The 20931-nt window shown below is 55.8% G+C and overlaps 2 long non-coding RNA genes across 3 annotated transcripts; one reads left to right on the plus strand and one right to left on the minus strand.

Moving 5' to 3' along the window:
* Positions 1-7199: 7199 nt before the first annotated feature.
* Positions 7200-15772, minus strand: LOC112446461 (uncharacterized). The gene is made up of 4 exons (XR_009494301.1): positions 15208-15772; positions 13113-14107; positions 8836-9110; positions 7200-7405 (listed from the first exon to the last, which is right to left on the minus strand). It is a non-coding gene; the product is annotated as an uncharacterized lncRNA (long non-coding RNA).
* LOC132345160 (uncharacterized) lies at positions 12728-20107 on the plus strand. Of its 2 annotated transcripts, none has more exons than XR_009494303.1 (3): positions 12728-13151; positions 18631-18861; positions 19335-20107. It is a non-coding gene; the product is annotated as an uncharacterized lncRNA (long non-coding RNA). The 2 variants fall into 2 exon arrangements; XR_009494302.1 differs by lacking the exon at positions 12728-13151 and adding an exon at positions 16272-18034.
* Positions 20108-20931: the final 824 nt, after the last annotated feature.

The raw sequence follows: 20931 nt of genomic DNA on the forward strand, positions 1-20931 counted from the left end.
TTCAGTGTCAGGGGACCGAGCCCTCACAGGGGCCAGAGCACTGGGGATGCACAGGGACCCAGGACCACTCTGGTCAGCAGGGCTGTGGCAGGGAGAAGCGAGACAGGGGCACGCCCACTGGGCAGGCTTCTGGACAGCTGTTCTTACTCAGCAGCTTCATTTCTTCTTCCCAGATCTTTCTTCTCCCAGCTCTGAGAACTGAGTCCTAGAGAGAGCCCCATCCCACCCTCCTGCCACAGGACACATGTCCCGATCAGCATGGACATTAATGGATTAATCAGCAGGGACAGCATCGATCGTGGCAGGCTTCAGGGCCTGGCTCTGCCCGGTGCCAACCACTAGTGTGGTGGCATAGAGCCTGTCCCATGGGGTTGTTGGCACTGGAAAGGAGTGGACACTGGAAAATAGTAATTCCCGGGCCAGCGGCTGCAGGAGGAATGAGGTCTTGGTGTCGGTAGGATCCTCCTTGACAAACCCAGGGACGCACGGCTGGGAACAGGCCTAGAGATAGGCTCAGAAACCGCCATGGAGGCCTGTCCCACACACCAGACCTGCTCAGGTTCGTCCAAAGGCCCCAAAGTCACAAGAAGACTGGCTCACGAGCATGCTGAGGTCATGTAGCCCATGAAGGACAAGGCCCACCCCTCAGCGGGTTGGGTCAGGAAGGGCTGTGAAGAGAGCAGGCCGGGTGCTTCACTTGGGGTGAAGATTTGGGGGTTTAAGATTTTGTTTTAAACACATGTGTAGACTTGAGCTTCTTTGGTGCTTGGTCCTGTCTGACTCTTTGCAACCCCGTGGACTGTAGCCCACCAACACTCTCTGTCCATGGGATTGTCCAGGCAAGAATATTGGAGTGGGTTGCCATTTCCTCCTCCAGGGGATCTTCCTGACCCAGGGATTGAACCCACATCTCCTGTGTCTCCTGCATAGCAGGTGGGTTCCTTCCCCACTGAACCATCAGGGAAGCCGAGTTTATTTAAAATTATTTTAAAAACGTGCATGGCTCTTGATATGGATTTTCCAGCTGGGGGACAGAGTCTTTGACCGGGGTCCTTGGATCTGGCAGGGTTGGGGGTTGATCCCTTCTCATGCTCTGGGTGAAGTTGCCTTGCGAGGTTCTGATGGAGGCAGCCATCCAGCTGGGCTATTCTCGGGCTTGGGTAGATGGGGGCAAAGCCCCTCCACTACTCGGGTCTTGGTTTTTTCATCCATAAGGGAGAAGCTGGGCTAAGATCAGCCCCTGCTCCTATTTCTAGAGGAGCTCTGTCATTCGCTGGGAGCACCAGTTCTGGGGACTGAATCACTCCACAGTCTCAAATCCATCTAAAGGAATATTTCATCTTCCTTCCAGAAGACAAATACGATGTAGCAGCAAGCAATAATAGAAAGTGGGTTTTTTCATACAAATATTCTGTGACACAAATACCACCTTTCCTCTGTCAGTTGCATTGGAAGTGTTCACCAGTCTCTCTAATAATAAGAAGAAAGCATGGCTTGATGACTCTGGTTAAGTGGTCAGGACCCTGCCATGTGCTCATAAAGCAATCACACCAGGCCCTGAAATGGCCCTGTTGATTTATTAAACAGTGCCAGGCAGGAGAGCTGGAGCAATTTCTTGTGGGGGTTGACACATAGGTTTAAAATACCTGATGGTTCAATCTGATATTAGTATGAGTTTTCCTGAAAGGAAAAGTGGAGAAAGGGTATGGGACACTCCCTCTGAGATGGTAGACTTGGCAGACGCAGAGACTCTTCATCCTGACTGAGATGCTGGGTGGTTGCAGCTCGCTCGGGCCACAGGGATCCTTTTTGGCCATCTCCCTTGCCTCCCTTTCATTTTGAGCCTGGAAGTGTTGTAGGTATTTTCCTTTTATAAGCATAAACCCATGGTCCAGAGTTTTCCCTGGACAGCCTGATAATCGGCAAGACGACGTGTTCATGCACTTGACAGATATTTGCCTGGAACCCACCGGGTGCCAGACGCCCCTCTCAATTCTGAGATGCCGCAGGGGGAGACGAGTCTCCCTCCTCACAGAGCTGAAGGGCAGTAAGGCCTCCGTTTTGTTACGAAATGGGTTGTGCTTCTATGACCTCTAGCCCTCCCCTGCCCCCGAGAGGCTGTGCCCCCCGGGGCCGAGCTGTGCCTGCAGCCCCGTCAGCACCGGGGCAGGGCTGGGTGTGGGGCCACAGGGTTCATTGTGGCATCCAGCACCTGGCACAATTCTGGGCACACAGTAGGTGTTTTTTGAATATGCAGCTGTCGTACAATTAGCTTTTTCCTAAAAAGCATTCCGGTTTCTGTCACTGGTGAGTTCGCAAGGGCAGGAGAATGTCTATTTTTTTGTTTTGTTTTGTTTTTCTTGCTTTCTCATGGAAGCAGCTGGTTCACGTGGGACAAATAAGACCATTCCTGCTCCTCAGGGATGTTCTCTTCGCTTGCCTTTATTTACACAGTCACCTGGAAATTGTTCTCAAGACACGGGAAGAAATTGGGTCATGCTCCCAGATCATTTGCAAAACGGTTCTTCCCCAAGAATCCCCAGAAGGATTCAGGAACTATCCAAGGGAGAAAATGCTAATGTTCCCGCATCTTTCACAAGCCAGCTTTCTCCAGCACTCGAGAGGACTTGCCAGAGATATTTTTGGTAGCTCGCTCAAACCGAGGGGCTTCAGGAAACGCACGTGGGGCGACGTCGCCTGCGAGCTGCTTGTCCTGTCTTTGATTTTCCTGTCAGAGGCTCGGACTTACCCAGAATCCGCCTGACTTGGCATTTCCTGACTTTCGGCTTTGGGCCCGAGCGGTGTTTAAACAAAGGGCGTGGGGCCCAGTGGGGGTGGGGACCGGACATTGTTGGACTATCACACGGGATAAAAAATTAGATGTCCCTGTCAAACTAAGTTTAGGCCTGTGAGCCATTGTTTGCTATGTGACAGCAATGCTCGTCCATTTGTGACAGCGAAAAGAATCAGCGGAGCGACATGCTCTGATGTAAGATGAAACCGGGTGGATGCGCGTGCTAAGCCGCTGCAGTTATGCCAACTCTTTGCAACCCCACGGACGGTAGCCCGCCAGGCCCCTCTGTCCATGGGATTCCCCAGGCAAGAGTACTGGAGTGGGTTGCCATGCCCTCCTCCAGGGAATCTTCTCAGCCTAGGGATCAAACCCGTGTCTCTTATGTCTCCTGCACTGGCGGGCGGGGTCTTTACCTCTAGTGCCACCTGGCAGGCCTGAACTGGGCATTTCCTCTTAAACAGAAATCTCCACTTAACTGCCCGTTAGCCATCAAACTGCCAGGTTGCAATATAGAGAGTATATTGACCTCCCTGCGTGGGTCGGTGGGTGGGGAAACACCTTCTGGAGTGACAACAAGGAGAAAATAGTCGAGTCGTCACCTTTTCTGTGGAGGGCGCCAAGGTTTTTGTGAAATGACCTATTTACAGAAACAAATTACCCGTAGCTTGTATCTTTCCTTGATCTACCAACCAACAAAATGAGCTTGATTTTTTTTGTTTCTTGCTTTCTAAATGTTGTAGGGGGTTCAGATTAAATAATAATCCTCTCGGTGTTACTAAAATAAAGTGAAGTGAAAGTCGCTCAGTCATGCCTGACTCTGCGACCCCATGGACTATATAGTCCATGGGCTTCTCCAGGCCAGAATATTGGAGTGGGTAGCCTTTCCCTTCTGCTGGGGATCTTCCTGACCCAGGGATTGAACCCAGCTCTCATTGCAGGCGGGTTCTTTACCAGCTGAGCTGCAAGGGAAGCCCGAGAACAGACTTGATTTAAAATATTACTAGCAGGTTGCGTGTCTAAATTTCTTTTCCCGGCGGGAATGAGCCTCCATGAAGAACTCGTCTTGTAAGGCAGCGGTGGGTGTCTGCTCTGGGGGCTGGGCGTGCTGCATTGCCCCAGCTGTGTGGCCCCAGGACCTTGCTACTGCCCCACGACCTTGCTTCTGCCCCACAAGCATCTTTCCAAACCAGCCCGTGGAACAGCCTGAGGCCTGGGCTGGTGGGGACGCCAGGGCGTTCATCATTCCAGGGAGGTGGGGACCCAGCCACTCTGGGGACTTGAAACCATCTGTTTCTCACTTCCTTGCTGGAATGAAGCAGGTCCAAGAGTGGGGTGTGTGAGATAAAGAGGGAGGGGGTCCCCACCCACGAGGCTGCTGCTGGAAGTGTGGTCCGACCCCCGGGTGAGTCGGGGCGCATCCCGGAGCCCACAGTACCCTGCCAGCTCCCTTCCCCCTGTCCTCAAGGTTCACGAGCACGTTCCATCTGCAGGAAGTTATCTGTACCTGTGTGTGCCGTGCATCCGTTCAGCCCCTGCTCACTGAGTGTTTGCTAGGTTCCAGGGAGCACGCAAGGGGCAGGAGCCTCAGCCATGGGTCACACTTGCCCCCAGAGTCACCGCATCCAGAGGGAGGAGGGGCCAAATAGCTCAGCGCCCCCCATCCCTTCATCGTGCTCCTGGAGGGCGGACGGGGCGGCAGGTGCCCTGGGCTGGAGGCAGAGCTGGACTGGGCTCTTTCCTGGCACGTCCCTGATGCCCAGTGGGGAGGACACTCGCTGCTCATGGCTGTCAGAGGCTCCGACACCACGGCTCTGGGAGGGTGGGCGCTAACGCCAGAGAGCAGAGCTTCCAGAAGAATTTTAATTACTGTAAAAATAATGTGTGTGGAGAAGACTCTTGAGAGTCCCTTGGACAGCAAGGTGATTCAACCAGTCCATCCTAAAGGAAATCAGTCCTGAATATTCACTGGAAGGACTGATACTGAAGCTGAAGCTCCAATACTTTGGCCACCTGATGCGAAGAGTGGACTCCTTGGAAAAGACCCCGATGCTGGGAAAGACTGAAGGCAGGAGGAGAAGGGGACGACAGAGGATGAGATGGTTGGATGGCATCACCGACTCAATGGACATGAGTTTGAATAAACTCCGGGAGTTGGTGATGGACAGGGAGGCCTGGCGTGCTGCGATTCATGGGGTCGCAAAGAGTCGGACATGACTGAACTGAACTGAACTGAATCTGTGTGGATTATAGAATATTTTGAAAACGTAAAATGTTTAAAAAAATAGAAAAAGAAATAAAAGCAAAGGCACAGTAACAACCACTCTGGTCATTGTTTTCTCCTCAGACGTATTTTTTTCAGTGGCTGTGTGTATGGCCCATTAAAACAGTATTCTTCTTTTTTTACTTCAGGCATTATCCCATTACTTTCCTATACTCTTTGAGATTTAAAAAAAATTATTGGAGTGTAGTTGATTTACATGTTCTTTATGTTTTAGGTGTGATGTGACTCAGTTATACATATATCCCACTCTTTTCAGATTCTTTTCCATAGAGGTCATTAAGAGATTGTTGTAAACAGGATTTTGTAATGACTGAATAGTATCCTGTGGCTTAGATTTGCTTTTCGGTTTAAAATTTCTTCTGTTTACAAACAACGTTTAATGCCTGTCTTTGTCCACAGAATATGTTTTTGTTTGTTGGTGGTGTTCAGTCACTAAGTCGTGTCTGACTCTTTTTGACCCCATGGACTGCAGCACAACAGGCTCCTCTGTCCTCCACTGTCTCCCAGAGTTTGCTCAAATTCATGTTCATTGAGTCAGTGGTGCCATCTAACTATCTCACCCTCTGCCACCCCCTTCTTCTTTTGCCTTGAATCTTTCCCAGCATCAGGATCTTTTGCAATGAACTGACTCTTCAAATCAGGTGGCCAAAGTATTGGAGTTTGATCTCCTTGCAGTCCAAGGGACTCTCAAGAGTCTTCTCCAGCACCACAATTTGAAATCATCATTTCTTCAGCCCTCAGCCTTCTTTATGGTCCGACTCTCACATCCATACATGACTACTGGAAAAACCATAGCTTTGACTCTACTGACCTTTGTTGACTAAGTGGTGTCTCTGCTTTTAAATACACTGTCTAGTATTCCATTCAAGAAAAAATCGTCTTTTAATTTCATGGCTGCAGTCACTGTATGAAGTGGTTTGGGAATGTTTTTATTGGCATTTTTTAAAAGTTGTTTCCTTGGGATAGATTTCTAAAAGTGGACCTGTTGGGCCAAAGTATATCTGTTTAGTTCAGTTCAGTTGCTCAGTCATGCCCGACTCTTTGCGACCCCATGGACTGCAGCGTGCTAGCAGGATTCCCTGTCCATCACCAACTCCCAGAGCTTGCTCAGACTCATGTCTATCGAGTGGGTGATGCCATCCAACCATCTCATCCTCTGTCATCCCCTTCTCCTCCTGCCTTCAATCTTTCCCAGCATCAGGCTCTTTTCTAATGAGTCAGCTCTTCGCATCAGGTGGCCAAAGTATTGGAGTTTCAGATTCACCATCAGTCCTTCCCATGAAAATTCGGGACTAACTTCCTTTAGGATGGACTGGTTGGACCTCCTTGCAGTCCAAGGGACTCTCAAGAGTCTTCTCCAACACCACAGTTCAAAAACATTGATTCTTCGGTGTACATAAACATTTTTAAAGGTCTTTGGGCCAATATCATCAAATTATTTGCAGATAATAATTAAATTATTATGGGAACTTTGTTCCTGGAAGCCCTTAGTGCTGTGGGCGCAGGCCCTGACTAAGTCAAGCAAATGCTGCCCTGTTGTCTTATCTGTGTTTCTTTTAAACTAACTAAGCTAATTTTCATTACTCATGTTTATTTCCCTTTTTTGGGTCAATTCTGTTTCTTGTTCTAATTTTCTGTCTTCATCTTAGTGGCTATTTCCATAGCTTTTTTTTTGTTTAGTGAATATTCGCCTTCCTTTATTATATGAGTTGGAAACATTTACTCAAGACTCATTTAATTTTTGAATGTTTTATTTTACAGATGTATTTATATGTTGAATCTATTCTTTTTTTCCTTTATTTCTAGGAAGAAATTGAACTTTTGATGTAAGATGACACTACTGCAATATTTTAGATTTTAAGTGCTAATGCGTGCTAGGTTGCTTCATTCGTGTCTGACTCTGTGTGATCCCGTGGACTGTAGCTTGTCAGGCTCCTCTGTCCATGGGATTCTCCAGGCAAGAATACTGGAGTGGGCTGCCATTTCCTTCTCCAGGGGATCTTCCTGACCCAGGGATCAATACAAGTCATCATGGTATTTAATGTATGGAACCAAGTTCTGCCCCATTTGAGTTTAAAATGATGGGCTCAAAAAAAGGCATCTCAGAATAAAACGGAAGACCTATTACATGAACATTTCGTTCTTTTTTTGGTTTGATCTCCACACAGTTAGAAAGACTTTCTGTTCATCTGGTCCCACAAGCAGACAAGAGCAGTTCTTCAGGATTCTTTCTTTTGGGTTTTCCCCCAAATATGTTCATTCAAATGTCATTTCTGTTGGAGGTTGGTGGCAGCCTGACTTCAGAAGGATCAGGAAGAGCTTGAACGCTCCTGGTTGTAAGGAAAGACAATAATAATAAAGCCTTTGTTGTGGGGAGGCGGGGAAGCGTGGGTTTGCTCAGGGTTTGCTCAGGGTTAAGGACGGGGCGTTTGCTGCGGAGGTGTCCACCCTGACTCAGGGGCCTGGGGATCTGACCGGGCCTTGCGGGGGAAGCTGAAAAACCGTTCTGTGGTCCTGCCAGGGCTCAGAGCTGGAACTCGCTCTGTGAGGGGCCCGGGGCATCCAGAACTGGCAGTGAGTTGCCTCTGAGTCTAACAAACTGAACGTGGCAGGGTTCTGCTTATCCGAGGCCCCCAGTTGCCCAGCCCAGGAAGCCGAGATTTGGCTGCGTCCCTACCGCAAAACAAAGGCTCTGAGAGGGCCAAGTTGGGGCTGGAGGCGGCTCAGAGGAAGGCGCTTTTTGGTGGCTTTGCGACTCTTTCCCTAAATAACACGGCTGTGAATCACGACCTCTCGGAGGGTGCTGGTGGTGACTCAAACCAAGTGAACCAGTGAGCCCTGACTCTGCTCCGCGGGCAGGACCGGACTCGACCTGGAATCCAGGGCATAGCTGACAGCAGCAGGCCAGGAATTTCGCTTGTTTTCTGTGCTGGGGCAAGAGCTGAACCCTGCCATACCGTGCAGGCGCTGCCCGCTGCGGGCCCTGCGTGCTCAGGGACACTTCCGGCCCCCGTGTCGGAAAAGTACTGCCTGAGTCAGCCCTCGCCGGGTGTCACGGGGCCTCCCCCGCCAGGCCCGGAACCCCATGCCCTGGTCTCTCCTCTTCGCCTCCAATTGTTCTCTGGCTTCCCTGGGAGGCCCAGTGACGAGCCACCGGGGCTGGAGTGAGTCACAGGAAGGCAGAACATCGGGGTCAAAGGGGCCAACGCAAGCCTTGCCCTCCTCCCCATCCCCGCCCCTCCATGCCCGGCTCTGGACACGGAGTCGTGGACACAGGGAGGCCAGGGGGCCGGCACTGGTCATGGTCCGGCCGGCCCGGGGACCGAGTCTTCCGGTTACCACTTTAGCGTTGCTCTCACGCTAAGGGTGCTCGGATCTTGGATATAGCTTTCTGAGCTTAAGCCCGAACACACTTCTCTGTTCAGCTGGTGTCGCAGAGCGCCTCCCCGGGGCAGGCTGTGGGTCCTCCTCGTGGTCCCTGGGCCTGCCCCTGCCGCCTCTCCCCTCGGGCCCTCGGTGACCGCCAGGCACTCTCTGGCTCCAGAGCCCCTGGGCGGTTACCAGATGTGGTCCTCCTTGACTTACAGCCCTCCCCCACTCCACTTTTCCAGTCTCTAAGGACTTCTCTTGTGGCCTTGCTGGGAGACTGCATGCTAACTGCCCATGAACCACACACATGTTAGAACTGAAATGACTGCATGCTAACTTCCTGTGAACTACACACATGTTAGAATGGAAGTGATGGGAGAAGGGAGCTCACGTGTGTCCCTCTGAGTCCGAGCTCTGTAGAAACGGGCAACTTGGCAGAAATAGTGCCTCAGCCCAGAATTGGCTTGTTCGTTCCTTGGTTTTTCTTTTTTCTCCTTACATTTTGATGGACAGCCAGCGTGGGCCACGGTCAAAGGTGTACCCCGCCCTCAGAACGGAGCTCGCTCGTCTGTAGGGGACTTGCTGTATGAACAAACAAATCTTTAGCATCAGTAACCAAGTCTTCATTGTACATTGTTCTGCAGTCCCCAAGCCTGTTCAGATTTCCTGTGAAATGACAGGTTTTGGTTATTCCCTGGTGTTCCATTACACCGTGTACCACTATCAACAAACAGATCTTTTGAAGACTTTTATCTAGTTAAAATACTAAGCCAGCCTTTAAAAAAATAAAGCAGTCAGAGCTGGGAGAAGAGCGCTGGCCAGAGGGTCCGCTGGGTGCCCACCGAGGCTCAAGGTTGAGTCCCGTCCCGCCCCCTCCTCCCACCCAGGGCTGCACTCAGCTTCCTGGCTCTTCGCTTGCATTTTCCCTCTGATCTTTCTCAGCAGTCAGCTGCTAGGGGAGCTGGAGCAGGTGTTGATCGCTGCATGAGGGGGGGTCCAGCTGGGAGGCCAGGGGAGGGGGCGGCCAGGGCTCTGCCTGCGGCCTGGGGTGGCCGGGTTGCGTGCGGCTGGGACCAGGGTGGCATGTGACACGTGACTCCATTTATCTGCAGCGTGGCACGCCAATCTTATCTGTGGTGTAGCCTGACGACAAGTGTCCCTGGAATAAATATTTGTCTCCAGTGCGGTGTTCCAGCCTTCGGTCCCTGGCACGCATTTGCCTCCTCCCCGTCCATGCAGCCGTGTACCGAAGACTCCATGTGCATGGTCGGAGGCCTCTGGCTGGACGAGGGCCCGAGGCCTGACCCCTGTGCTCCTGCGGACCACAGACACTGCACACCTGGGTGCCGGGGCTCTTTCACCATCACTGAGCCCCCCGTTGCTGCGGAACTCCACCCCGGGGTGGCACAGGCCTGCTGGTGCAGAGCCAGGATGAACCTGGCCTTTCCTGGGCTCCTCCTCCTCTTAGGCACTCGAAGCCTATTTCCTCCTTTATCTTGCAAACGCCTAGATTTGTTTGCTCAAGAATCCCCTGTGCTTAATTGCTTGGTCCTGGCCAACTCTTTGTGGCCCCAGGGACTGTAGCCCACCAGGTTCCTCTGTCCATGGGATTCTCCAGGCAAGGATCCTGGAGTGGGTTGCCATTCTCTCCTCCAGAAGAATCCTCTGGGGGGCTTCATAAAATGCAGATTCTCAAGCCCCACCGGGAGCTGTGGCGTGTGCGCCTGGTGTGATGGTGCCGGGGGGAGTTGCAGTGTTTAACAAGGATCCCCAAGTGACACTGATGCAGGAGGGTCCTTGGGTCCCACCTTGGGCCCTTGTCTCCTAGGAGGTTGGAGCCCGGCTGTGTTTCTCTTAGTGGATGTGGGTGTGTGACATCCATAGCTCAGGGGACACCGCGTGGAGAGACTGCCCCCTGCCCATCCCCCACCACCCTGTCCCGGAGGCAGGGACCCTGGGTGCAGGCTCCGCAGCGGTCAGGGCCCCTGATGGACTCAGTGGCGGCTGCTCGGGCTGTCGGGGTGGCCCCTGGTTTGGGGAAGGTTCTGGATTCCTCTTTGGCCCTGGGCTGAGGTGCAGCAGCCTCCAGCCTGTTTCCTCGGGTGCGGCCAGGGTCTGCCGGCCAGGGCTCCACATCTTGCTGGCTGTTCTGAAGGTGCCTGGTGCAGGATGGGAGCAGGGCGGGCCCACGTGTCGGTCCAAGCTGGGCTTCCCTGCACGGCCCGCTCTCTTCCAATACAAGTGATGGTTCCTACTCCTGACGACTTTAAAGGGGAGTCACGGTGACTTTCTGAACACAAGCAGCCTTCCCCGGACGCGAGTCAGGCAGTTAAGAGCCCCTGAGTCATGGCCGCCCGCCGCGTGTCAACACTGGTATCGTGGGGTTGGAGCAGTTGGGCTGGACCTTGAGATCACCGCAGACACCCTCCTGCTGTTGGGGTGTGGGGCTCCGGGGCCCAGCGACGCTCCGGTGGCGCCCGTGACGCTGGCCTCGGGGGCAGGGGTGAGGGTCATGGCCCGGCTCCCACCACGGCCTCTGCGTCCCGGGCCCAGAGCTGGCCACCAGCCCCGGTGGCCTTGGGGAGGTCCCCCTGACGACGGGCTTGGGGGCCCCGTGATCTCAGGTGCGGCGAGACCGTCCCCGTGGGGGGACAGTTCTGATCGGGGGTTCCACTCTGTGTCAGCCGCGGTCCCTCTTTTCACCCCCCGGCAGCCCCACCCCACACACAGCACGTGTCTTCCTCTGATTTCAGCCTCCTCTGGGCATCGCCAGATGGATGGTGGTCCCTGAGATCACCCAGGGACGGTCTCATCCTTCCTGTCCCCCTAAGAAAGCCACACAAACCTTCATGGCTCCTCCATGCATGGCCGTTTCATGAAGAGAGGGCATGCCTTGTTAAATAAATAAGATAATCAGCAGAGGTTCATTTATCTACTGTGTGGAATTTCATTTCCGGGGACTTATTTCCCTATAATTGGGGAGGGGGTAAAACGTTCAAAATGGTGTTTCCATGTCGGAGGAGAGTCACGAAGGGGAGGTGTGACGAGATTGTCCTTGAGTGCACACGTGTGTGTCCAGTATGCCTGTGTTAGAGTCCTTTTCCAAGCTGGCTTTGAGAACAACCCATTCCACTTTCTGTGGCTTCCCCCATTTTGACCACCTCTGTTTTCATTCCATGAATTCACATCTTCCATAGCATCTTTCTCTCCTTCTCATTTGAAGTTTCATGGCCTTGACCGATTTTGACCAACTTGGATACTATGTAGCATCCAGGTCTATCAGAATTCTGGTTAATCAGAAATAGTTCTGAGCAGTGCAATGAATTCTGATGAGTTTATTATGAGAACAGAGGTGAGGGATGGTTTTAACAAGTGACGGCGGTGTTCTGAAGCTGGTCTCGCCGCATCTGACCATTCCATTTCAAGGAAGAGTCGCTTGTATCCATCTGTCTTTTTTAAACTGTATCTGTAGATTTTTGGCCACGCTGGGGCTCTGCTGCTGTGCTAAGGCTTTCTCTAGTAGCGGCGCGTGGACTTCCCATTGCCGTGGCTGCTCTTGCCGTGGAGTGCAGGCTCTGGGCACGTGGGCTCAGTCGTCGTGGCACGTGGGCTTCATCGCCCCGAGGCACTTGGAATCTTCCCAGACCAGGGATCGAACCCACGTCCCCTGCATTGGCAGGTAGGTTCTTAACCACTGGACCACCAGGGAAGCCCTGCCTGTCTGTCTTTCTAGCATCACGTGGTGATGGAATGCCAGCTCACAGAGGGGCCGCCCAGTCTCCAAGGACAGGGCTGTCAGCCCATCTCCGTGCAGTTCTCCAGACTCTGGACACTGGGCTCCCACGAGCACCGCGACTTGCGGGGAGGCCTCAGGGCAGGAGGCCTGTGAGGACGTGGCTGGGGTGGGCGGGAGCTAGAGCTTGGCTGGCCGGAGAGAAGATGGGGACAGGCATGGAGGGAAGGCACCAGGAGGAGCCTCGTGCTGGGAGCCCCGGGGCAAGGAAGGGACTAAGCCCAAATGGGGGTCCAGCAGACGGGACTGGACGCAAAGAAACAAGCACAGGGGCCCCGGCTGGCAGACAGGCTGGTTGCTTCCTGCCGCTCTCCTCGGGAGGGCCAGGGCGGGAGACTGTTGGTAGCAGCAGCTCCACCTGGCAGGTGGACCCGTCTCTCCGGGGAGGGCAGATCACCTGGGCGTTTGAGCTGCCCTTCCGTGCTCAGAGCCATTGAGCAGTCAGAGACAGTGCTCACGTCCGTTCACTGCCCTTCGTGACTTAGTCTGCATGAGCTGCCCATGTCCACCGGGTGCCCTGGGCCTGGAGGCCGGCCCAGCAGCAGCTGGGATCTTCCCATCACGTCTGGGCTTCTGCACGCAGACGGTCTGGTTTCTCAAGCTGCCCTGCTTCCCTGGCCCCTCTCGCAGAGCTAGGCATGGTCCCCCGGATGAAGCTGCCTCTCTGGGCGGGGCTGTCCCTGCTCTCCCCTAGCGTGGGTGCGGGGTTCCCCCTCCCCTCCCTGGACCAGTGGTTCTCAGGAAAAGATGACTATCAGTCATTGACACGCTAGTGTGAAGGAGCTGCCGCTAACATGCCCCCTGATTCATTCAGTCAATATTAACCAAGGGCTGCTGGGCTAGAGGTGGAGGGATGTGAAAGTCTTGGCCCTGACCTGCGACTTTCAGGACGAGAACAGCCGTGGAAGAGAAAGGTAAACAGAAGTCCAGGTGGTGAGTGCGGTGTTTCTTCCTGGGGCACTTTTCAGGAGCCGGGTGCCTCTTAACGTGGACAAGGCTTGGTTGAGAAAGGCTTTCCGAGTCTCCAGGACGAGCGGGACGAGAGGCGGTGTGGACATACAGAAGGGCGGGCATGCAGCCCCACCTGACATCCCTGGCCTGGACGTGCTGGGAGTTTGCGTTGCCCGCAGGGTGGACCCCGGGCGGCTGGAGCCCGGCCCTCTGCCTGCCTGGTGGCCTGGAGCTGGGGGCTCTGGAGGGTTTGAGCAGGAAATCCATACAGTCCTCTCCGCTTTTCGCAGGCTGAACCACAAGTCCACTGCTGGGGACTACACAAATGGCTGTTTTGCGTGGGCTGACCCCACAGGAAAAGGTCATGGGCGTCTCAGTCGGGAGGGGACAGCCTGGGCCCAGCCGGGGTGAGGGTCGCTGATCGGGATGGAGCGGGGGCAGGTGCGGGGACAGGGCCTCTGGCTGGACCGCAGAGCGGGTGGTGCGTCCAGCTCGGGTCAGGGGCTGGGCTCGGAGCGAGGCCAGGCGCCTGGCGGGGGCGGGGGGCAAGTTAGCAGGATATTCAGGTGGGTCCAAGGGAGCAAGACAGCACTGGCGGGATCTTAAAGATGGAGAGGATTTGAGGATGCAGGGTCCTGTGGCCACCAGTCCCTCTCAGATGGCGGCTTGGGGTGGCCTCCGGGGGTCGGCTGGGGTCCCAACATGGACTGGAAGGGACTGTCCTGCCGGCTGAGCTCGGAGGGACCAGCGAGGCCTCATTGTTTTCCAGGCGGCTGCCAGGCAGAGCTGTGATGGCCAGGCCTGCTCAGGGAGGCCGGGGCTCAGAGAAGTTGGGACATCTGCTCAGGGCGGATCAGCACAGCAGAGGAGGACCCAGGATCCCAGAGGCACCGGCAGGCTCTCCCAGGTCACTCAGCACCTGCAGTGTGATTCAGGGACACACCCAGGGCCCTCACTGTGGCCCCAGAGGATCACCAGTGCCCACATTGTGACCCCGGGGGTCACCCAGGGTCCTCACTGTGGCCCAAGAGGATCACCCAGTGCCCACATTGTGACCCCAGGGATCACCCAGGGCCCTCACAGTGGCCCAAGAGGGTCACCCAGGGTCCTCAATGTGGCCCCAGGGGATCACCCAGTGTCCACATTGTGACCCCGGGGGTCACCCAGGCCCTCACTGTGGCCCAAGAGGATCACCCAGTGCCCACATTTGACCCCGGGGATCACCCAGGGTCTTCACTGTGGCCCCAAAGGGTCACCCAGTGCCCACATTTGACCCCAGGGGTCACTCAGGGTCTTCACGGTGGCCCCAGAGGGTCAGCCAGGGCCCTCACTGTGGCCGCAGAGGGTCACCCAGGGTCCTCAATGTGGCCCCAGGGGATCACCCAGTGTCCACATTGTGACCCCGGGGGTCACCCAGAGTCCTCACTGTGGCCCTGAGGGTCACCCAGGGCCCTCGCTGTGGCCCCAGAGGATCACCCAGTGCCCACAATTGACCCCGGGGATCACCCAGGGTCTTCACAGTGGCCCCAGAGGGTCAGCCAGGGTCCTCACTGTGGCCCCAGAGGGTCACCCAGTGCCCACATTGTGACCCCGGGGGTCACCCAGAGTCCTCACTGTGGCCCTGAGGGTCACCCAGGGCCCTCGCTGTGGCCCCAGAGGATCACCCAGTGCCCACATTGTGACCCTGGGGGTCACTCAGCGTCCTCACTGTGGCCCCAGAGGGTCTCACAGGGTCCTCCCTGTGGCCCTAGGGGTCACCCTGGGTCCTAACTGTGGTCCCAGAGGGTCACCCAGTGTCCACATTGTGATGGTGGGGGTTACCCAGGGTCCTCACTCAGAACCCAGGGGGTCACCCAGGGCCCTCACTCTGACCCCAGGACTCCCACCCTGGATGGTGTCTCCTTCCGGGGCTCATTGACCCTGCTCCTCCCTGGGGTCCCGCCCCCGAACACCTCAGCTTCCCACTGTCCCCCACCGCTCTCACCCCACGTTCTGACACCCCTCATCCACACAGCCCACCTGGCTTTGCCGTCCTCGTCGCAAGTGAGGCCTGAGGCTCCATTGTCACGGAAGCCCTCTCCTAGCTGTCACGGAGGCTCTCTCTAGTTGTCACGGAGTCCGTCTCTAGCTGTCACGGAGGCCCTTTCCTAGCTGTCACGAGGCCCTCTCTAGCTGTCACGAGGCCCTCTCTAGTTGTCACGGAGGCCCTCTCTAGTTGTCACGAGGCCCTCTCTAGCTGTCACGGAGGCCCTCTCTAGTTGTCATGGAGGCCCTCTCCTAGCTGTCACGGAGGCCCTCTCCTAGCTGTCATGAGGCCCTCTCCTAACTGTCACGGAGGCCCTCTCTAGTTGTCACAGAGGCCCTCTCCCAGCTGTCACGGAGTCCGTCTCCTAGCTGTCACGGAGTCCGTCTCCTAGCTGTCACGGAGGCCCTCTCTAGTTGTCATGAGGCCCTCTCTAGCTGTCACGGAGGCCCTCTCTAGCTGTCACGGAGGCCCTCTCCTAGCTGTCATGAGGCCCTCTCTAGTTGTCATGGAGGCCCTCTCTAGTTGTCACGGAGGCCCTCTCCTAGCTGTCATGGAGGCCCTCTCTAGTTGTCACGGAGGCCCTCTCTAGTTGTCACGGAGGCCCTCTCCTAGCTGTCACAGAGGCCCTCTCCTAGCTGTCACGAGGCCCTCTCTAGTTGTCATGGAGGCCCTCTCCTAGCTGTCATGGAAGCCCTCTCCTAGCTGTCACGAGACCCTCTCTAGCTGTCACGGAGGCCCTCTCTAGCTGTCACGGAGGCCCTCTCCTAGCTGTCACGGAGGCCCTCTCCTAGCTGGTTTGTGCACACTTGGGCGTCCGTCCTCAGGCCCACTTCCCAGGTGGGCGGGTCTCGTCCCTATTGCACACTTTACAGGCGAGAAGACTGAGGCTGAGTCAGGGCTGGAGCTGGGGACCAAAGGGAGGCTGCAGGAGGCGGCCCCGCCCTCCCTCTCTGGGAAGCACAGCCTTCTGGGGACCCCTCTGGCTGCTCAGCCACGTGCCAGAGGATGAGGGGTGACCCTGGCGGGGCGAGAGCAAGGCCCTGGGGAGGGTGGGGAGGTGGCCGCGGGCACCTGGGGGCTTCAGAGGCGCTCCTGGTGGGCACCCACCTCCTGGGACTCTCAGCCGCGGGCAGGCCCCGTCCTGCGGTGGCCCCAGGCAGGCTGGCTCTGGACGGGTCGGGCCAGGATGGGCTCTGGGGAGGTGCGGGATGGAGGCCGGAGGAGTGCCTGGGCTGCAGGCCAGGGCCCGTGCTGGTCCAGGGCAGGCTCCAGAGTGCAGATGACCCGGGAGCCTCCCACCGGCCAAGCAGAGCGGCCTTCCCGCCTCGGTTCACGTCTGGCTGCCCTGCTGGTGTCTGAGGTGCCCACACCCCAGAGGTGTCGGGGTCTGTGTCAGGCCATCATACAGCACAGCCAGGGGAGGAGGGCTCCTGGCAGGAGCTGGGCAGCTCTCTGAACACACACGTGTGTACATAAACAGGTGTGCACACACTCGTATCGCACTGGGGTCTCACAAAGAAGGCTGGGCCTCCTGCTGGCTGGGGGTGTGGGCCTGACTCTATCTGGACTCTGCTTCCCCAGAGGCTGGGGCTCCAGAGGACGTTGGGTTGGCCTCTCTCACTCCCCACTGTGGCCCGCCGCTCCTGGCAGAAGCCCCCGAGGAGTCGCCCCCTCCACACAGACTGACTCAGAGCCCTGGGGCCCTCGGCCTGCCTGAGCCCCAGGTCTGGTTGGGACCCTCTTCATCCCATAGGACAGCTGGATGTGGTAGTGACCAAAGGCAGCCAAGCGACAGGGGGCTAGCTGACTGGGCGCAGTCAGCCGAGGTGTGCGTAAGTGTGCACGGGTCTGGGCACTCGGATCCACATCATGGCTCTGAAAATCACTGGAAATGCCTCTGGGCCCCGCTTCTCTCACATGGACGCTTCATCTGAGATACACATTTATAAATCACCTGGGTCTTGGGTGATTTAGAAGGGCAGCATCTCAGTTAGATTTAAGAGTTGCTGTTTCTTAAACCTCAGCTCCCGCAGTGAGCACCTGCAGGCGGGCCTGGGCTGCCTGAGCCTGCCGGCCATCTGCTTACAAGCCGCTCTTGCTCCCAGAGCCTGTCCTGGGGAACCCCCGTGGACCCCGGCCCCGGGCGCTTTCTCGGGGGCCCTTTCCCATCTCTCCAGGCGCCTGGCTGCTCCCCACCCCATGATGCCCTCCCAGGTGGGCTGATGGGTCCCCTCTCCGCTGAGGGTCCCTCCAACCTGGGAGGGGCTGGGAGAGGTCACAGGTGGGTTTTTAACATGAGAACGGCTCCTTCACTGAAGCATCAGACAGGGAGGGAAGCTGGGCAGGCCTTCCCATCTGCGCTGCCTGAGACCTGGGGGAAGAGTTTCCCCCGCGGCCTGGTGGGTGGGTGGGTGTCTGTCGGGGGTGGCATGCTGCCCTGGGCGTCCTGTCTCGGGATGGCTTCCCGTCACTAACAGACAGGCTGAGGAGACAGCTGAAAGTCTCCTCCGGCTTCCCTGCCACTTGTCCACAGGCTGGCGTGTCGGGGGCGGGGCGGGCGGCTGTCATGGACCGGCTGGGCTCCAGGGACACCTGTCTGAAAGGTGAGCCTGTGGAATGGTGGGGCTTTCATCAAGGCCCCCGGCCCACGGTGGGGCGCAGGGCTGGGGAGCAGGTTTCAAACCGTGCAGGCATGGATGGCAAGAAGCTGACCCTCCACCCCTGGGTCCGTCTGGGCCCTCACTTTCTTTGATATTCTGACCCAGGAGCCCTGCTTGGAAGCCAGTTACACAATGTCAAACAGTCAAGACAGGGACACAGGTATGAAGCATCTGAGATTTATCAGAAAAGGCTTTTATATCTTTGACTCCCTAAAGGGGCCTCCTGGACCCTCGGGCCACACTTTGAGAACCACTGTATTCATCAAAGCAAGTCCTGTGGCTGATTTCAAATTGCAGGCATAGGGAGAGAGACTGACCCCCTTCAGTGCTAGGAGCTCAAGGGGATGGGGCAGAAGGCAGGGACTCAGGGATGGGGGAAGCAGGGAGCCAGGAAGCCCACTCACCCACAGAATTCTTGCCCAAGGACCAGGTGTCATGTGAGAAATTGATCCTAAAAAGTATTACTCTGGGGACATCCCTGGTGGTCCAGCGGTTAAGACCCCGCCCTCCCAATGCAGGGGGCAGGGGTTCAGTCCCTGGTCGGGGCACTGAGACCCTGCATTCCGCACAGTGCAGCCTAAAAAACAAAGAAAATTGGCACTTTGACAATCACCTTTATTTTTTCATGAAAACTCTAAAGGACCTAATTTTAGTTTCTCTTTGTGTGTTTTAGTCCATTTCCCTCCCTTTTTGTACTAGTTTCTTAAGAAGAATTCTGCCTTCTGGTTTTCACCTTCCTCTTACCTTCCTTTTCAGAGGATGCTATCGCTGGTTCTGGGGGACCTCACTCAAAGCAGGACTGATGTCACAGGTCCTCTGCTGTAACTTGGCCCTTGGCGGGTGACCCAGACTTGTCCCCAGGGACAGTCTGCCCAGGAAGGAGGCTCATCTCATCTTAAGGAAGCAGGGGACCAAGCAGAGAAGGGGCTGTCTGACAAGCCTGCCTGTGCAGCCTCACCTGGGAGCATCCAGCCCCTTGGACTCAAGGTATTGAGTCTATTTAGAAAAAACTGGAAGAAACATTTTTTTGATTACCTTCCCTGGGCTGGGTCTGGGTTGAAAGTTGCCCGAGTCTCAAATCTGGTTTTTCTCTGCATCCCTTATGAGTTCTGTGCAACCTTCATGCCTAAACAAACATCAAACATGGTGTTTAGTTTGTCTCATGGCCCCGATGTGAGTTCTGCGAAGAAGGGACAGGACCCCTTATTCCCAGTGCTGTCGAGGATGCTGGCCGACTGCTCTAGTCAGGAGCTGTGGCTCCCAGGCCTGGCTCTTCTGCTGGGATGTGCTGGCCTCCAGTGTTCCAGATGAGGGACAGTGTCCTTAGACCGCCTGGGCTAGTAGCATCGATTGCATGAGCTTTACTTGTAATGCACAATCTATATTTCTGCAAGTTATTGCTGAAAAGCACCCACGTTCCTGAGCTGAGTTTCCCTTCTTTTTTTTTTTTCTGTCTTCAGCCTGACTTGGGGACACTGGCGTCTTCCTTGGCCACCCAGGGCGTCCCCTCCAAGGCTGAGGTCAGAGGCACCATTCCCGCCAGGGTGCTGAGTGGAATGTCTCTCTTGGAGGAGAAAGTCAACGACTAGGAGTGAAATTCTGCAGAGCAGAATGAGGAAGAGGCTCGCGAAGTCCTGCAGTCGTGCAGCTGCCCCCAGGAGAGGACCCCCCCCGTCCACGGCAGAGGGGCCATGTGCAGGCAACACAGGGGGTGAGGAAGGCACGGCCAAGTGTCCTGAGCCCTGGAGTCCTGCGTGAGCCTCTCGGGCTCGGGGAGCTCTGCTTTCCCTCTTCCTGCCCCCTTTCCTGTTTCTTTGCTTTCCTTCCTTCTCTCTTCCTCCCTCCCTCCTTCTTTCCTTTCTTTCCTTCGTTCATTCTTCCAAGAACAACTTTTTAGTTCTCTCTCTTTTCCCCCCACGAATGGTGTCCATCATATTTTAGAACCTGAATTCAGAAGCCCAGGCTCATGGCCCCGTGTTTGGTGTGACTCACAGTTCATCATGAAAATGGGCCCGCTGGCCCCCGACAAGGGCATGGCTTTATAATCTCTGTACCGATACTTAGTAAAAGTCAAGCTCTTTTTGGACACAGGAGTTTCCCCTTGCACATAATATATATAGGTTAAACTTTGCATTAGTTATACCAGTTTTGAACACAAGTACAAAAATAATCATCTTGTTGGCTACTCAATCTACTTAATGATTTTTAGAAAAGGGTTGTTTGATCAGGGTAAGGCTGTGGACGGGCTTCCGCAGTGGCTGAGTTGGTAAAGAATCTGCCTGCAGTACGGGAGACCCCAGTTCAATTCCTGGGTCGGGAAGATCCCCTGGAAGTACTGTATCTAGATTTTCTCAGAATCTTTTCCAAAACCACTTTGAGAACTCACGAGGCTGGGACGAAGGAATAAACCCCCAGAGTGGGCGCAGAAACGGGTGCAGGGGAGCCTCTGAAAAGCTGGGCTTTTGAGGCACCCCAAGCGCCAAGTCCACAGCTGCTGGAGCTGAACAGCCGGGGCGACGAAGCAGTGAGAGTTTTGGGGGACGGAGCTCAGTGGCCTGGCCGTGCGGCGCCTCCAGAAGGAGAATTCGCTCGTGGTGTGCTGGGCCGGGTGGGGCAGCCCGCTTCGTCCTGGGGCGTCAGGCATGGGGGACACCATGATCCGTCTTAGTTTAGCGGCGAGGACCCCGGTGCTCGTTGGTGGAGGTGAGGCCAGGCTGGCGAGGCGTGTGAACGTCTACACCGAAGGAAGGAAAGCTGGACGGGGTACGGGGGAGGCCTCTCCAGGAGGAAGGGGCGAGCTTGTCTGTGCGGCCTCAAGGCTGGAGCTGCCCAGCAGGTGGGCTAGTAGCAAAGCGGGCTTGAGATCGGGGAGGACCTTCTCTCAGCAGGAGCTCTCCAAAATCAGCGGGAGCGGCTTCTGATGGAGCCCGTGTCACACCCGTGGGGGTGCTCAGGGCCGGCAAGCCCACAACAAGGGCATCACGGACTGACAGAAGTCCAGGCAGGAGGTGGGGGTGGTGCAGCTGACCTCCGGGGTCCAAACCTGGGGTGGGGTAC

The sequence above is a fragment of the Bos taurus genome, chromosome 4 (assembly GCF_002263795.3).
Source record: "Bos taurus isolate L1 Dominette 01449 registration number 42190680 breed Hereford chromosome 4, ARS-UCD2.0, whole genome shotgun sequence".
NCBI lineage: Eukaryota > Metazoa > Chordata > Mammalia > Artiodactyla > Bovidae > Bos > Bos taurus.